Here is a 6,814-nt window from a genome sequence, read left to right on the forward strand (position 1 = left end):
TATCAGAGACCCATTTGTTCTGGAAAGGAGGACTGGAATTTATACTTCCTATGGGGTAGTCACTGGATAAAAGTTGTTCCCAAGAAAAGGATGCAAACTTGGTAAGACAGTTTTCTTCAGCTCAGGCCATTTCCAAGAGAGAGACTCAGTTGACAGCTGTCACCTGCCATTACTCACATTTTTCAGCAAGCAGATTAACATCTTATCAAACTTGCTCCTCTTGCCTTCTGATCTTCATCTCAGTGCTGTGATCAGCTTAACCTTGCTACCTTGTTACCCTTTCCTAACAGTGAAAACCATAAATGTGTAAATGTGGTATCATTGTGGCCAACCCCTCTCACTGATTGACAAGATATCCTGTTAGACAATTCTGAGTTTTTGTCTATGAATCTTATGTCAAAAATGCAGAAGGGAAATAGGAAGCAGAATAGGCTGTAACAACTCAATATGAACCAATAGGAAAGATAATCATCCCCAATTTAAGTCAGCACAACCAGCAGAGCTATATGCTCTCACTTGGGTCTGTCAACTATCTAAGGGCAAATCAGTCAACGTTTCTAAAGATAGTAGATATCTTTAGGGGTAGCTCACAACTTTGACATAGTACGAAAAGAAAGAGCATTCCTTGCCTCTGGTGGAGGAGTGTTCCTGGCCAAAAATAGACTCTGAGGAGAAACGCTTTTCTGCTATTTTGCTGCCCTCACAAATGGCTATTTTTTTTTTTTTTTTTTTTTTTACAAATGGCTGTTTTTAAGATGGAAGCACATACCTGTAAAACTGAACCTGAAGACCAAGGAAATGGTATTCCCTGGACTTTCCTGCTAAATAAGCTAGTACTGAAACAATTGACATACACAATTTCAACAAACTTCACAAAATTTATCCAAATCTAATCACCTATGATAATTTGTTCAATAAAAAATGTTATTCACCTGAATCAGAAGAACAGAACTGTCACTTGAAAGAATGAAATTTAATTTTAAATGTGAATTCACTGAGGGCTTGAACCACAGCTTGGTCCTTCAAACTCTTTAAAACTACCACTGATAAATGCTCTACACTCTACAAGTCACTATAGTGTACAGAAAATGGTCCACATTATGAAAAATTGTTGCTGAAATGATAGCTCTTGAGTTGCAAGAATGGTTTATAACCAAAGTCTGGTTTGTCAGACCCACAATCCTGGAAAAACTATCAAAATTACAAACAAAACATTTCTACTACCCACTGACCATTTCAGCATCTAGAAATGGATTTCATATAGTTGCCACCCTCAATGGCTTATCAATATGGTACTGTAATTGTATTTTGTTCTCAGAATGGATGGCAGCCTCTCCATGCAGAAAGGCCTACTCCATAACAGTAATAAAATAAATTACTAGAGAATATATTACCTATATGGAGCATTTCTGGAGACATTTCCAACAATTGGGGAACCTCTTTTACTGGAAAAATTATTTAAAAATTAAATAAGGTTTTACAAATGCAAAGACACTACCATTACGCTTTATCATTCCCAGTCTTCCGGAAAAGTTGAATGAACAAATGGTATCTTAAAACTAAAATTGCCTAAACTCACAGAATCAACTAGATTGCCTTGGCCAAAAAGTTTTACCACTGGCCTTCATGGCAATCAGAGCTACCTGTTCTGGAAAGCACAAGCTAACATCCTATGCCCTAAATTATAGAATCTCATGTAGCTCCTAAATTTGTAAATACTGTCTAACTCAATATTGTAAGGCCTTGATCCCTTATGCCAAAGTGTATTTCCACTGGGTAAAGAAAGCTTTCTGTGACCCACCACAACATTGAGCCTGGAGATTGGGTCTTCTGGAAATGATATCAAAGAAAGACTGTTCTTGAGCCTCACAGGAATGGACTGTAACAAGTTTTTCTCACCACTCATACTTTAGAGCCTCGAGTCTTGGATTTCTGTTTCTCAGATCAAAAGGACTCCTCCAGACTCTTGGAACTTTATGCCAGCTGGAGATCTCCAAGTAAAACTGATGAAGGAGATCTCTCCCCAGAAAGAGATGGCTCCTGGAGGTAAATAGCTTTTCCAAGGTCATGGATCAAGAGCTTCTTCCCCTACTCTTCATAAAGCTCCTATCCCTTTTTCTCTTTTGCTTTTCACTTTTTCTTTTCACACATGCATGCCAAAATAATGCTATAATTAGAATTTCTCAAGTGGTAGCTTCAGCAAGGAATTTAACTGAATGTTGTGTTTGCCATGTGAAACCCAAATCAAAACATAATGGAAAGGATCTTCAAGTCCATCCTGTAACTGATTTTACCAGAATCCCAAATGTGACCATCCATTTAGATTAAGGAGCTGGTCCACTTTATAAAGTTAGACTCTTAGACACAGTCATACTTTTTTTGAATTTTTATTCATATATAATAATTATACATATTTATGGCATAGATGAGATATTTTGATACATGCATACAATGTGTAATGATCAAATCAGAATATTTAGCATACATTCAAACATTTACCATTTCTTTACATTGGAAATATTTCAAATCTTCTCTTCTAGTTATTTTGAAATATACAATAAGTTGTTAACTATAGTTCTCCTACTGTGCTATTGGCAACTAGAACTTATTCCATCTATCTGACTGTATGTTTGTACCCATTAGCCAATCTCATGTCATCACCCCACCCTTGCTGTCCTCAGGTAACTATTATTCTGTGCTCTACCTCCATTAAATCAACTTTATTAGCTCCTGCATATGAGCAAGAACATGTGACATTTGTCTTTCTATGTCTGGCTTATTTCACTCAACATAATGTCCTCCTATTTCATCTATGTTGCTGCAAATAATAGAATTTTATTCTTTTTATGGTTAAATATTATTCCACTATGTATTTATACCACATTTTCTTTATCCATTCATCCATTGATGGACACTTAGGTTCATTCCATGTCTTGGGTGTTCTGAATAGTGCTGCAATGAACATGGGGTTGCAGGTATCCCTTTGATATCCTGATTTCCTTTCCTTTGAATAAATACCCTGTAGTGGGACTACTGGATCATACAGTAGTTCTATTTAAATTTTTGCAAAACCTCCACACTGTTTTTCCTAATGGCTATACTAATTTACATTCCCATCAACAGTGAATAAGAGTCCCCTTTTCTTTATATCCTCACCATCATTTGTTATTTTGTATTTTTGATAATAGCCATTCTAACTGGATAAGATGAAACCTCATTGTCATTTTGATTTTCATTTCCTTGATGATTAGTGATGTTGAGCATTTTTTCTATACTTGTTAGCCATTTGTATGTCTTCTTTGGAGAAATGCCTATTTAAAATTTGCCCACTTTTTAATGGGATTACTTATGTTTTAGTGGTAGAGTTGAGTACCTTGCATGTTCTAGGTATTAGTCCCTTGTCAGAGGAATAATTTGCATGTATTTTCTCCCATTTTACAGGTTGTCTATTTACTCTGTTGATTTTTTTCCTTTGCTGTGCAGAAGATTTTTAGTTTAATTTAGTCTCATTTGTCTGTTTTTCACTTTTGTTGCCTATGCTTTTTATGGTCTTAGCCATAAAATCTTTGTCTAGACCAATGTCCTGAAGAATTGCCCCTAGGTTTTCTTCTAGTAGTTTTACACTTTTGAATCTTATGTTTAAGTCTTTAATCTATTTTGAGTAGATTTTTGTATATGGTGAGAAATAGGGGTCTAGTTTTATTTTTCTGCATATGAATATCCAGTTTTCCCAGCACCATTTATTGAAATAGTGTCCTTTCATAGATGTATATCTTGATGTCTTTGTTGAAAATCAGTTGGCTGTAAATATATGGATTTGTTTCTGGTTTCTCTGTTCTATTTTATTATTCTGTGTGTCTGTTTTTATATTAGTACCATTCTGTTTACCATATCTTTGTATTATATAGTAGTCTTCTGGTATATGTGAAGGATTTGTTCCAGGACCCCCCATGTATACCAAAATTTTTGTATGCTCAAGTACCACAGTCAGCCCTGTGGAACCAGTGTATACAAAAAGTTGGCTCTCCATATCATATATAGAGGTTTTACATCCCAAGAATATATTGTATTTTCAATTCTTATTTTCTTGAAAAATCTCAACAGATAAGTGGACCAACATGATTCAAACCCAGGTTGTGTTAAGGGTCAGCTGTATTTTGAAGTCAGGTAGTGTGATGCCTTCAGCTTTGTTCTTTTGTCTAGTATTGCTTTGGCTATGCAAAGTCTTTTGTGGTTCCTACAAATTTTTAATAGGATTGTTTTTACTGTTTCTGTGGAAGAATTTCACTGGCATTTTCATAAATATTGTATTAAATCTGTAGACTGCTTTGGGTAGTATGGTCATTTTGACAATATTAATTTTTATTCATGAACATATGATATTGTCCCATTTGTTTGTATCCTGTTAAATTTCTTTCATTAGTGTTTTTAAGTTTTCATTACAGAGGTCTTTTACCTCCTTGGTTAAATATATTCCTAGATATTTTATTTTTTGTTACTATTGTAAATGGAATTACTTTACTGATTTCTTTTTCAACTAGTTCATAATTGATATATAGAAACACTACCTATTTTTGTATTTTGATTTTGTATCCTACAACTTGAATGTATTAATTTGTAAGTTCTAAGAGTTTTACAATAGACTATTTAGATTTTTGTATATATAAGATCATGCTGTCTGCAAAGAGGGGCAATTTGACTTCCTCTTCTCTGATTTGGATTACTTTTATTTATTTTTCTAGCCTGAATGCTCTCACTAGGAATTCCAGGAATATATTGAATAAGAGTTGTCAAAGTGGGCACCTTTATCTTATTTCAGTTCTTAGATGAAAGACTTTCAGTCTTTCCCATTCAGTATGATGTTATCTATAGGTTTGCCATAAATGGTCTTATTATTGAGTGTGTTCCTTCTCTACCTAGTTTATTAAGGATTTTTATCATGAAGTGATGCTGAATTTTATCAAATGCTTTTTCTGTGACTGTTGAGATGATCATGTGGTTTTGTCCTCCATTTCATTGATGTGATGTATCACATTTATTGATTTGAACCATCCTTGCATCCCTGGGATCACAGTGAATTATATTTTTCATGCATTGTTGGATTTAATTTGCTAACATTTGTTGAGGATTTTTGCATCTATGTTTATCAGGAATATTGGCCTGTAGTTTCCTTTTTTTATTGTGTCCTTGTCTGATTTTGATATCAGGGCAATTCTTATTCTTTGTCTTAATTTAACCACATAAGACCAGATCCTCTGATTATATTATAAGGGAACTATGCAACAGGAAGGAAAGCTTAAATAACCCTATTTGTAAGAATACCTATTGGCTTATGTATTTTGATAGCCTCTCAATATGTGATAACTCAGTATCAGTGTCTCTTGGTTAGAAACTGCCAATGCCTATATTCCAACAAATTACTCCATAAATGACACCCAAAAAGGAGGCTGTGTGTACCCCAAGGGTACATTTTTATCTTTGGAAGATTTAACAAACAATCATATGCATGGGTCATTCCATGATTTAACAAATGGAGGATGAAAGGCCAATGCAGACTAGTGTCACTGCCACTCCATAACCAGTGAGAAACTAAGCATTGGTCCACTCCTCTAATCCTACACCATATATCAAAAAGGGACTTACCAGTAGGTATCAATCCTGCTGGATGGGTATTATTTGTTAGGTCTATTTTTCCATGGCTTGGAGTAGCATAAATAAAATTCATTTTTAAAAAAAAAATAAATAAATAAAATAAAATAATTCATTTTTCACATTAGTTATTATAGCTGATTACACAGCTAAGACTATAGCTGATAAACAAAAATCTCTAAATTCTCTTCCTCAAGTATTGAATAGTTTTAGATTGCTTTAAATTATTTGTTGGCTAAACAAGGAGTCTATGCATAGCTAACACCGCCTGTTGTACCTGGATAAACACATCTGACATAAAAACTCAATTACAAGAAATTAATAAATAAGCCAACTGGTTAAAACAGGTTAAATCCTCCTCTAGTTCATTATTCAATTTATCTGATTTTAGTTGGTTTTGTTCTTGGTGGCCTTGGTCAATTAGCATACTTTAGTCGCTTTGTTTTGTACTCCTCATAGGCATCATTGTAATCTCCCTGGTATGCTGTGTTCTCTCAAGAATCTTCAATGTATATTCACAGCAACCAATAAACACCAGTTTATTTTCTTGCAATTAGAACAACAAAAAACAATATGAACAACAAAAGAAAAATGTATTCTTTGAACTTCATGAATAAATCCATGACTTGGGAATTTCAAACTGAAACAAAGACAAACCAATCACAACTGTGACAGAGAGTGGTGTTCACACCCAAGTTCTGGTCAATCTTTCATAAATGAGAGGCTGATTAGGAGAAAAACTGCCAGCCAGAGTGTCTTTGCAAAAAAGACAGATTTTAGAAGAAAGTGAAAAAAATAGGCAAGCAGAGGAACATAGATCAGATAAGGGTTGGAAGGGAGAGTGCCTGAAACTACAGGAGACTCCACACGAAGAAGCTACGGAGGAGAACTGGAAGGAGAAATGCCCCGGAGAGGCTTGGAGACCAGCAACAAGGGTAGGTGGAGCAGCTACATTTTCCCTCCCTTGCGTTTTGGACTGCAGGTGGGCTCCTGAGCGGAGAGACCTGCCCACACCAGCCCAGAGACGGCCACCGCCAGTAGGCCATGAGCCTCTTGCGGACAGGGCACCAGGCTCCCAGCTCCCTCGGGGGCCCTCCCGGTCGGCAGAGCCATATTGCTTCATTCTCCCCTCCCCCTTTGCCTACCGGTCACTGCCGAGAGAGAC

This window comes from Eulemur rufifrons, chromosome 7, assembly GCF_041146395.1.
Source record: "Eulemur rufifrons isolate Redbay chromosome 7, OSU_ERuf_1, whole genome shotgun sequence".
NCBI classification, from domain to species: domain Eukaryota; kingdom Metazoa; phylum Chordata; class Mammalia; order Primates; family Lemuridae; genus Eulemur; species Eulemur rufifrons.